Consider the following 12,579-nt stretch of genomic DNA (forward strand, 5'->3'; position numbering starts at 1 on the left):
ACGTGTGTGTGCTTGTGAAGTTTAAGTGCTTTTTTTTTTTGAGGTAAAGTTTAAGGGTGTGTTTTGACAGATTTCATTTGATTTAAGGTGTAGATTTGTTATAAGTAATTTCCAGAGATATATTGTTAATATTTTGAATTGATGAAATCTAAATACTAACATTTTAAAAAACTTTAAAATTTTCGTCCAAACAGCATTAAACAGAAGAATATGGGGGTCAGAAACCTTGTGCTGCAATGAAAATTCTCTGCCTCTTTTCTTTACAAACTCACTAGACAAAAGCACAAGAGTGCATAGAATCCCATGCAAAGCACAAAACATGCAAACCAAGGATTTGGTAATCTTATTTTTTAATTTAAAGTCAAGATTTTATTTAAATTAAAAAAAAAGGTAATAGATAAGTTTATATTTCATCAACCGAAAGTATATAAATACATACAAATAACAATAAATTAGAGATAATGTCATCTAGATGGATATATCATATATTTTTAACAATTTCATTATAGGTTTTGATTATATTTATTTTTTTTGACACAATACATTGAACTACACATAACCCCTCTCCAATAATTAAATAAGAGAATAATGCGCTTTAGCACACTTGAACCCATGTCTTCCTACATTGATAACAATGCTTATGCCAATCGAGCTAAGACTTAATTGACGATATATTATATATATTTTTTAAAAAAGATATATTATATTTACTTTTTGAGAATAATTTATATTAAAATGATCCTAAAAATTAAAGCACTGATAAAATAATAACATCTCATTAATTTTTAAAAATATAAAATTAATATTATACACTCATCCGTATTTAATATATTATCTAATTCAATTTCAGTTTAGTTAAAGCATTTAAAAACAAGTAATCTCAATGATAAAGAAAACATTGAATGAATCGGAAAATAACTCATTAGTAGCCTTTGTTTTCTTTTAGATTTCTTGATGGATTTCATAATTTTTCTAATGCATTCAACGATTTCTTTATAAATTTTAAAGACATAAAAATAGTATTATACATTTATTTAGATTTAAATTTAATTAAACCATTTAAAAACAAATTAATTAAATTATAAAAAAAATGTTAGCAATATTTTGTTGAGAGCGCCATTAGCAATTATTCTTTTTTTTTTCTGTCTCGACCTATCAAAACTTTGATTTTTTTTTTTGAAAAAACTAAAACAGGTTAATGGCTTCACTTTCTTACTTTATAAAGTATTTACACTTCCTACGCTTACAGCTTAGTCTCTTACTTTAATTTAATTTTTTATTTTTTTAATTTAAAATTTTAAGTTCAGTTATTTATCTTGTTTAAATTATTCTATTAAAATCGCTAATGTGACATTCTAGAATTTAAAAAAAAAATGTATTCATTTACTAGTCATATGAAAAAAAATATATATTGTAATTTACTTGAATTTAACAAAAAAAATTTTAATAATACTAATAATTAAACTTAAAATTTTAAATCTAAAAAGTAGAAGAACTAAATTATTAAAAATAAAAGTACAATGACTAAATTCCAAATATATGAAAAATGCATAAACTTAAAGCATCTTTTAACCTAATAAATTTTGTTTTTTTGGACATAATGTAATAAAAATACATACCATGCATTCTAAATATGTGATATATACCTACAAATTAATTTCGAATGATAAATTTGCAGCAACTGCAACATTGGAATAATTTAGAAACAAACCAAATATATAACAATTTGATCAAATAGTTGAAATTTGCATTCTAGACTCGCCATCATCAAATCAGCTTGATGGTGAGCACCAATCAACCAAGAAAAAACTGTCAAAAGCCTAAAAAGACTCATCACATCATTGATGCACAAAAGGCCAAGTCTCAGAAAGCCTATCATTCTCCTCATAATCTTGAATCTATCAAAATTGCTATAATTTATCATGCTAAAACACTTTGAGAACAGTTTCTAATAGATCGGGTGACACCATTATATTGGAAAATATATCATATACGCCAGAACACGACTAAAAATTAAAAGTAAAAATAAAACCATCTCTGTTTTCAAATAAAACATAATGGACAAACAAAAATCATGAAAATGTGGACGGAATAGAACCACGAAACTGTGAACAAAACCACAAAAATGTGAACTGAAATTAAAAACAAAATAAACTACGAAAAAAATGTTGGAGAAACAGCAATTAGCAACTAGCCTGAAGGAAGCAAAGATTTAGTTTGAAAAAGTTGAACAGCTAGGGGTTTTTATGAAAAGAAGAATTTATTTATTTAATTATTAAAATTAAATACTCTTTTTTTGAAGTAAATTTAGCTGGGTTTTTATTATTAAGAAAAAAATAGAAAACACATTTCGAGGCCCGATTCTAGTATTGGCTTTATGGACTATATTTTGCTTATTGGCCTAACAAACAAAATCTAAATTAAAATAAACAAAATCAAATGAAAAGACAACTTAATTAAAACTGCAGAAAAAGGAAACCTAAAGTAATAATGCCTAGCCGATTTCCAAGGTACAGCTGGACACCAATAGCCTCTTCTTATCTTTTCCAACGTTCCTTTCTGTGCAGTCGAATAGCTTCTCTTTTAGTTTTCATTTCTACTATTCAATTCTTCCTGCACAAAATCCTCTCTAATCTGGGCATGTTCTCCATCGTCCTTCCGGGTTCAAATGGAAAAGGTCTAGGTTCGCTCTCAACTGGTATGTTTCCTCTCTTTTATTTAAAGATTCTTCTGCTACTTTGTGGGCATGGACGTTGTTTGTTTTGTTTATAATCTGGAACCTGATTTCATGAAACCATGCTTTCTTACTTTGAGTGTCACTGATTATCGCCCCGATGACTGACTTATCTTGTTCTTGTGATTGCCATTTTTTAATAACTGAGCAAGAATCTCCCCTTATCATGACTGAGCGAAGGTCCAACGATATTCCTAACTTTACAGCCTGTAGTCCTGCATAGGCTTCAACTGTGAAAGGCGATGGAACATTTGAGTGTAATACAGTTTTTGATGCCAAAAGTTCCCCCGAACAGTCCTAAGCCACCAAACCTGAAGCTGATTTAAAGTTTCTTTTATCGAAGGCTGCGTTAAACTTGATTTCCGCCCTAGTATTAATTTCTTGACTGCTATGATTTTTGTCTATGGTCAAGGTACTTGATCTATCTATTATACTTGTAAGTTCAGCTATATAGCTTTGTATTCTTTGTGATAACTCTCTTGCTGTCTCTGTTTTCCTTTCATGGACAAGCCTGTTTCTCAAGTTCCAGATGAGCCATATTCCACAGCAGACCATTCGGCACTGTTCAGAAAAGAAACTCTTAAAGATCTAGGTAAGCCAGTCCCTTATACTTAGATTTGTGCTATGTAGTACCCACGAGAAGTCTAACCTTTTCCATACCTCTGTTGTTATAGGACATTACCAAAAAACGTGAATACTGTCTTCCTCTTTGTTTTCGCATCGAGGACACACTACATTAACCGTTACTCATTTAGATCTTAGGCTGACAAGAATAGAAATATAATTCCAAGAAATACGCCATATTGTGATTGTAATCTTCGTAGGCATCTATAGATTCCAAAGTTTTTTTTTTTGTAGAAATCTTTTAGATTCGTTTGTATTAAAAGATTAGAATCTAAGCTAGCCTCCTGTAATAGTTTATAGGCGCTTCTTATTGAAAATTTACCGGATGTTTCCCCTCTCCATACTTGGAAATCGTCATAAGGTGTTTCCGAAATAGGGGTCTGCAAGATTTGTTGAGCTACTTCTGTTGGAAAGGTACTATTAATTAACTTTGTCTTCTATGTTCTTGTTGAAGCTTTAATTAAGTCTGATATTAACTCTATTCTGTTGTTTCTATTGCTCCGTTCGTTCGTGATCTGTCCTTGGATCTATCTATACTTCCATACAGAAATTCCATCGCCTCTTCCAACTCTCCAACCCAGTCCATTCTGTAGTAAGCCATTTGCAGCCCAGATAATCCTCCAAGTAAGAGAAGGTAAGTTCCCTAGTTGAGAATTAAGAAAATCTGACTGCAGATAATATTTAGCTTTAAGAGCTCTCGCCAATAACGAATTCGGATAAGTAATGAGGCGCCACCCCTGCTTGGCTAATAAAGCGATATTAAACTGACTAAAATTTCTAAAACCAAGGCCCCTTTTAACCTTTAAGATACATTCCTCCATGTACACCAATGTATTCCTTTTTTCTTATGCCCTTTTTCCCACCAAAACTTGGCAATAATACTCTCTAATTCAACATTTAACGAATTTGGTAAAAGAAAACAGGCCATCGTATATGTTACACCCCTTATCCGTGTCTGAGGCCGAGATAGGATATGAGGTATTACTAGACTTAAAAAATACATAATCACATAAAATCAACCATAAAATTGTCTAGATCAAAAACATTCATACGTATGTATAACGTCTTTTAGATGGGCTTATGAGGCTCTATACATGTATCAAAGATGATTCGGGACTAAAATGAAAACTTTAAAAGCTTTTGGGAAAACTTTAAAAATTTTATCATGAAATAGGGTCACATGCTTGTGCGGGTAAGCCATATGGTCACACACGCGTGTGGCTTGGGACACGTTCGTGTCCTCAGCCCGTGTAACTTTCTGTTTATGACGTCATTACAAATTAAGGGCACACGGCTAAAGCACACACCCATGTCCCAAGGCTATGTCTCTCACACGGCTGAGACACATGATCGTGTCTTAGCCTGTGTGACCAATTCGAAGTTAAAGTACAAGATACAGGGGATACACGGTTGGACTACATGCCCATGGGGGTAGGCTGTGTGTCACACAGGATTTAGACACACGTCCGTGTGTCTACCCGTGTAGACAAATACAAGGCTATTTTTCAAGCCATTTGCCACCCATAGTTGTAAACACACACTTGTACATCTCTATAGCAATTAACATACTTAACTTGAGCAATTATACATCTCTATAGCAATTAACATACTTAACTTGAGCAATTATACATCCACAATCAAGGCTCAAGCATGGCATCCTCACAATAACACATGCATGCACGTAACATTTCTCTTATTCAAGTCCAAACTTACCAGAACACATAATATATATAATTGGTTTACCTACAATTTATCCATTTGTCATTATTATCAACATGCCAACAAATCTAATTTAAATCTTCAAGCATTCATGCCTTATAACAAAATCCACGTCTTCAAAGCATTAGCACATACATGTATACAAAATTTGATTTACGACCATTTAAGCCATATAAGCAAATTTGCATGGCTACCCACAACATCAATCTATTAACTATTACAAGCCAATACATTTGGCTAAATTATAACGACATATTCACAAAGTGACTTAGTCCCTATACATGCCATAAACTTAAAAGATTTGCATATGTTTTTACCCAACTTGATAATGTGATGACGTCTCCTGCAATCTCCAACCCGAGCTAGCGAAAATTAACCTATAAGAGATGAAAAAAAGAAGGGGAGTAAGCTATAAAGCTTAGTAAGTTCATATGAAAATAATAATAAATTTTATTAATATGCTTTTACCAAATTCTTACAACATGCTCTCAAGGTATCACAATTATAATTGCATGTTAATCCACTATTTGATCAAATTCTAGTTAAGTAGTCTACTCAAGTCAGACACTAAATTATTTATATTTGGATCTATGGAGCTCCAATTTAAAATCTGTTAATTTTCTCTAAAACTAGACTCACATATCTTTCTACTATAAAATTTTCAAAATTTTTGGTTCAACCAATTAGTATAGTTTATTCTTCAAATTTACCCCTTTTTTGCTGTTTGATAGTTCTGATCCCTCTTCACTAAAATTTAATTATCTTCTCATACGGGATTCGAATGATGTTCCCATTTGTTTATTTTGAAAATAAACTCATTAAAGAATCTAAGAATATAAATTATAACTCATAATTATTTTTTTACAATTTTTGGTTATTTTCCCAAATCAGAACAAGGGATGTAAAAAACATTCTGACTCTGTCTCACGAAAATTCAAATATCTCATAATTTGATATTATTTTTCTTATACCGTTTCTTCTATGTGAAACTAGGCTCAATAATATTTAATTACATATTTTATTTAGCCTCTAATTCATTTTATATTATTTTTGGTGCATTTTCAAATTCGGACTGCTACTGCTGTTCAAAACTGTTTTTGTATAAAATAATGATAACTAAGTCAATAACACTTTTGCAAATTATTCCAACCATCATGGTAGAAATACATATCTTACTCATTTGTATCCTTACCAATAATGCGTCATAAACCAAATTCACTTCACCTGAGTTATATGTACATACCTGTACCACTCGTAATACGATCACTTACCTTCTCGTTTTGAACATACTCGTTGGATCATTCAGAATACCACGGGTTACTTGGAAGTCTCATACATATAGTATTGTTTTAATGTCATATTCCCGATATGGTCTTACATGAAATATCATATTGATGCCATGTCCACGACATAGTCTTATACAAAATCACATACCAAGGCCATATCCCGAATATGGTCTTATACGGAATCTTAATAACCTTATTGTTTTGACATTTGTACCCTATTCATTTCTAAGATTCATTCAGGATTTCTCATTCATCGGAACGTTGTCATAATCAACATTGATAAATTTCATGGGAAAAAAATGTACAATTCATGCAATACCAAAATATAAAATACATAACATAAAGTAGTATCTTTTACACATGAACTTATCTCGACACCAAAGTTATCAAAAAGTGACCTAACCATCGATTCCTCGTTTTTCCTCCGTTTTAGGTCCAAACCTCAATTTTCTCGATCTATAATGTCACATTTAGTCTAATTATTAGTCACATTATTCAATGTGGTCCAAATATCATATTTTAGCAAAATTATGTTTTTGCTCCTGAACTTTGTCATAATTACACTTTTTCCCCTAGACTCGTAAAATGAAATCCACTCAATTTCTTTGTTACCCAAGCCTAGCCGAACCATTTTCATAACTATAACGTCTCAAAAATTTCATTAAAACACACTCTTACTACACATTTTATAACTTTCTCAAAACAGTCCTTTTTACACCTTTTTTACCAAAAAATACTTAACAAAAGATGTTTATCTAACACCCAACATTCATTTTCTTCCATTAGACATCAAAACACAAGCATGTCATTCATGGGTAAATTTTTAGACATGAGCCCTAGCTTAAAATAATGGTAGAAATAGGTAAATCGAGTTACAGGAACTTCAAAAATATAAAGAACTTTGAAAACGGGGCTAGGGATCACTTACTATTGAGCTTGAAAGTTTGAACAAAACCCTAGCCATGGCTTCCGTAGGGGTTTCGGCTGGAGCAAGAAGATGGAGGCCAATTTTGGCTATTTTGGGCTTTTAATTCACTTATTTACTAGATTACCTAAATGCCTCTAACTTAAAAATTGTTCATTTCACCTATCTCATGTCCATTTTTGTCCAAAAAATGTCCAATGGTCCAATTAATATATAAAGACCTCTAATTTAAAGTCCATAGCAATTTGAAACCTTTAACATCTAAAACTCACATTTTGCACTTTTTACGATTTAGTCTTTTTGACCAAATAAGTGCCCAAACATCAAAATTTTTAAATGAAAATTTCACGAATTCATTCTGTGAAATTATAATATCCTGAATTAGGGCTTAATCGGAATAGTGGTTTCGTGACCACAAATCTGAGATAGAAATAATTATTTTATAATTATTTTGATGATTATGATAAGATTGCATGATTGTGTGAAAATTTCATGATGAAATTCTATGCCTAAAGTGCTTAAATTGAAAGTAGGGACTAAATCGAATAAGTTGCAAAATTTGCATTCTAGAAGTTTTTAGTATGAAATTGCATTGAAATATTAATTAAGAGACCTTAAATAGCAATTTTACCAATTTTAAGTTCACGGACAAAATTAAGACATGGAAGGAATTTTGAAACTTTAGTAAGGAGGGGCATTTTGGTCATTTGGATATTAAATGAAATAAAATGGGAAAAATAACACAAAATTGGTCATCATCCTCCTTAGTTGCTGCCGAATTCTCCCTTTCTCCATAGTTAGGGTTTCTTCAACTTTCAAGCTCCATAGTAAGTGATTCCAAGCCCCGTTTTAATGTTCTTTACGTTTTTAGAATCTCGGAAGCTCGATTAAGCTTATGCTAGCAATAATTCAACCTAGGGTTTATATTTGGAAAAATACCTATAGGCGAAATTTGTGTATTTTGATGTTTTATGATAGAATATGGGGTTTTAAATTATATTAGACAACTTGTGCTACTCGATTTTGAGTGAAAACGAGTAAAAGGGCTTAATCGGCAAAAATACCTAATAGTCGCAAGTATATGTTAGAGTGAGAATTTGATGTTGCCATAGAAGGGAAAAGTGATCAGCATGTTATAAAATATAAGAATAAGGAATAAAGTTTTATTCCTGGGCCTAGGGGCAAAAGTGTAATTATGCAAAAGTTTAGGGGCAAAAGTGTATTTTTTCAAAGTTCGTATTAAATGTTGTTTTGATGAATGTATGTATTAAATAAGATTAATTTGGTATTATAGATCAAGAGAAACGAGATTCAAGTCGCGATCGAGGAAAAGAAAAGATTGTGGACTAAATTGCAAAATCTTTATATTTTGGAACCAAGGTAAGTTCATGTGTAAATAATGTAGCATAATTATTATTTTTAAGTTATTGATGTTAATTATATGATACGCTGATTTTTAATCGTGAAATATTATGCTTTGTGGTTAATGTTGAGTAATATGCAAATTATGTTTACTACTTGATAAATATGAATTGCTACCGAGTATCAGTTCTGATATTCCATAAAAGACGACAAATGTGATATCGAGGGAAAAAGCCCGTTTGAACCTTAGGAATAGATTAAGATACAAGTGACATGTCACTAGGATGGTTGAGCATCCGAACTCGCTGAGTTGAGTCCGAGTTCACTTATGGATGCGAATGTCTGAACTCGTTGAGTTGAGTTCGAGTTCGTGAAATGTAACTAGGCATCCGAACTCGTTGAGTTGAGTTCGAGTTCACTTATGGATGCGAACGCCCGAGCTCGTTTAGTTGAGTCCGAGTTCACTTAGGGGCGGGTTACATGATTTCTTGATTACATATGAGGCACTTATGTGCAAATTATCCGTGTATCTGAGTTGTATTCCGATGTGTTCAACGGGTGAAAATTTCTAGTGAAATGGAAGAACACTTAAGATGCAAGCGACGATTTGGTAAGTGTTGTGAAATGGACACTTTGGACAGGTATGTTAACCCTCGGGTTGAAATTAGATACAACAACGATAAGGTGGTAAGATGATGAATGGTGTTTATAAATGTGATATATGTTTTGGTGATACCATGCTAAAGTTGTTTGGTATATTTGTATTGTTATGTTACTTGTTATTTACATATGAACTTACTAAGCATTTATGCTTACTCCCTCCTCTTTATTTACTGTAGTTTTGAACAAGCCAGTTCGGGAATCGGGACGGGTCGAAGGTTCGATCACACTATCCAAAGGACTTTCATCTGGGTAAATGGCTTGTAAAACTTAAGTATGGCATGTATAGCAATATACTTATTTTGTGTAAATAATTTTATGATATAGCCATGATTGGTTGAGAAAATGTTTGATATTAATAAGTCATGGTGATGGTTAAATTTAGATCATGTTTGATATCATGGAAGTTTAATAGTTTATCTAGTTCATAACAACTCATGAAAAGATGAAACTTGCCTTAAAACAGAATATTGCTGCAGCAATGACATGAATTTGAAAAATCACTAAAAATAGTATAAATGGAAATAAATGATGAGTAAGTTATGAAATTGAATCTTAATGAGTCTATTTTCATGTAGATTGAACAAAACAGACATATAAATTATATTTTATGAGATATTTAAACTTTTACGAAACGGGGCCAGAGTGATTTCTGGATCCCCTATTCTGAATTTAGAAATTCATAATAAATTTTTAAAAAAATAATTAGAAGTTTTTATTTATATTTACAGATTCCTTATTGAGTCTAGTTTTAATAGAAACAAACCTCATATCATTGAAATTCTTTATAGAGAGATATCTAATTCGTAATAAACAGAGGTCAGAGCAGTCGAACCCTGAAACAGGGGAGACTTTAACTAATAAACTGTACTAATTGGCCCAACCAAAAATTCTAGAAAAAAATTAGTAAATAGATATATGAGTCTAGATTTGGGGAAAATTTACGGATCTTGATTTCGAGTTTCGTAACTCAAGATATGATTTTTCTTGTAACTGTGACGTGGGTAGCTAGAAAGCTGTGAATGTAGAAACAAATGATTTGAAGTTCTTAATTTGATAAATTATGTTCGGTAACTCCTCAAGCTCGACTCCGGCGACGGTTTCGGGCGTGGGGGTGTGACAGCCCAAAATTGACCCTAGTCGGGAAATGGTTTCGGGACCGCTAAACCGAGTCACAATAATAATTAGATGTTATATCCTATGTTTATTTCATGTGCAAGTGCATGTGTGAAAATTCCATGCTTTGATTTTGCCAATTGTGAGTGAAATTTTGAAATGTGACTCATGTGAAAATTTTTGCAAATGCTATAGGCTAATTTGTAGTGGCCAAATAACTTATAGTATGAAATAGGTGGATTTGCATGTCAAATTTCCCACCTTAAAACAAGGTGGCCGGCCATGATGGGCATGATGAGCAATTGTGCAATTTTTTTTATGGAAATTATGGCATAAGTATGGCACAAATAAAATATGTTAATTTGTGTCATAAAATGTTGGGATAAAACAAATAAAATAAGGGGCATGGGCATAAAATAATAAAAAGGAGTATAGTGAATACAAAAAAAAAATGTGTGTGTAGTTGTTTGTCCTCCCCCCATTGCCGTGAGCTAAAGAAAAGAAAGGAGAGAATTTTTGTTCATCCTTTTCTCATCTTCATACTTGCCGAAACTAGAAAGAAAAACAAAGAAAAAAATTTCTCATCCTTTGGTTCATCCTTGGCCAATAATTTTAAGGAGGAAGGAAGAAGAAAGGTGAAGAGGTTCGGCCATGCATGTAGCTAGGCTAAGGTATGTTTGATGATGTTCCATGAGATGCATGCATGTTTTAGTTGTTAGCTTGAGTTCTACCTAGCCCATGGTCTAAATCTTGCTATGTGATGGAAATGACATTTGACCATGGATGCATCATTCTTGGTTGATGTTTGATGTGGTGGTGATGAGGCAAGAGGATGAGTTAAAATTCGGCCTAGGTGGAGGTTGTGTTAATGCCATTGCATGCTAAATATGAAGTTTGTTAATGATGCATGTGATGATGACTTGATGATTCTTGAACCTCCTTTTTAGCATTTTTGTGTGAGCACATATGTGCATTGGTTGCTAAATGGAGAAGAATCGGCTAGCAAGTTGTGTGCTAAGGCCGAATGTAACTTTTACATGTTAATGAGCAATGCATGTGTTAAATCGATGGAAAGGGAGAGGATGCTTTACTAGTGTGTATATGTGTGTATTAAGTGTTGAAATCGACCCCAAAAATAGACATGCATATTCGGCCAAGGGGGAAAAATTAGCTAATATGTTGTGTTGATGCATGATTTCACATGTATGTGAACTTTAATGTCTAATGTATAAATATGGGCTAAGTGCTTCGTGTTCATCTTTTTTTGATGCCTAAATGATGAAATCAATTTATTTGTTTAATTAAGCTCAAGAGCAAAGGGGAAATAAATCCGATAAAGGGAAGGAAAAAGTGGTCGAATAGTTAGCGGAATTGTTCGACAACACCCGAGGTAAGTTCTTGAGTAAGAGAGCTTAAATTACGATGTGATTAAATCATGTTTTAAGCAAATTAAAATCATGCTCTATGTGTGGCTATTGAGCCGAATGTGCAAGGATGGTATGTGCCTTGTGTTTGAGTTTTGCTAATGAAAAAGAAATACGAATGTGCCATGAATTATTGCTAGATGTGCATGATTAATTGAATGCTGTCCGGGCTAAGTCCCGAAGGCTTTGTGCTAAGTGACTATATCCGGACTAAGATCCGAAGGCATTTGTGCGAGTTATTAATTCCGGGTTAAGTCCCGAAGGCCTTTGTGCGAGATACTAATTCCGGGTTAAGTCCCGAAGGCATTCGTGCGAGTTTTAAAATCCGGGTTAAGTCCCGAAGGCATTGTATGAGTTACTATAACCGGGCTATGTCCCGAAGGCACTTGAATGAGGAGCTATATCCGGTTAAATTCCGAAGGTACGTGATTTTGGTAATGAATGAGCTTGCTGTAAAATTCCAGCTAATACTCGAAAAACATCCCAATATTGGGATATGTTACGTATGTGTTGAATTTAATCGAGCCCTTACAAATAAATATTCGCTCAGTTGATGAACGAGCTACCGGCCTTCGGCTAAGTTGGTCTTTTGTGTATGTACATAAGGGTTAACGTCGTGAAGTAAGTTTGATATCGGAAAAATTGTGTATTATGAAATATTTCGTTTAGCTAAATGTGTGCTATGCTTTCGTTATGCTGGAATTTCTTGCTCAAAACTTACTAAGCATA

At 32.7% G+C, this 12,579-nt stretch overlaps 1 long non-coding RNA gene across 3 annotated transcripts; it reads left to right on the top strand.

Moving 5' to 3' along the window:
* The first annotated feature begins 2,459 nt into the window (after window positions 1–2,459).
* On the top strand, window positions 2,460–8,767 carry LOC107896949 (uncharacterized). Of its 3 annotated transcripts, XR_005903534.1 has the most exons (6): window positions 2,460–2,698; window positions 2,887–3,146; window positions 3,245–3,326; window positions 3,409–3,772; window positions 3,906–3,992; window positions 8,583–8,767. It is a non-coding gene; the product is annotated as an uncharacterized lncRNA (long non-coding RNA). The 3 variants fall into 3 exon arrangements; XR_001683961.2 differs by lacking the exon at window positions 8,583–8,767 and having other exon boundaries at window positions 3,906–4,947; XR_001683963.2 differs by lacking the exon at window positions 8,583–8,767 and having other exon boundaries at window positions 2,500–2,698; window positions 2,883–3,146; window positions 3,906–4,947.
* The last annotated feature ends 3,812 nt before the right edge of the window (window positions 8,768–12,579 follow it).

The sequence above is a fragment of the Gossypium hirsutum genome, chromosome A10 (assembly GCF_007990345.1).
Source record: "Gossypium hirsutum isolate 1008001.06 chromosome A10, Gossypium_hirsutum_v2.1, whole genome shotgun sequence".
NCBI classification, from domain to species: domain Eukaryota; kingdom Viridiplantae; phylum Streptophyta; class Magnoliopsida; order Malvales; family Malvaceae; genus Gossypium; species Gossypium hirsutum.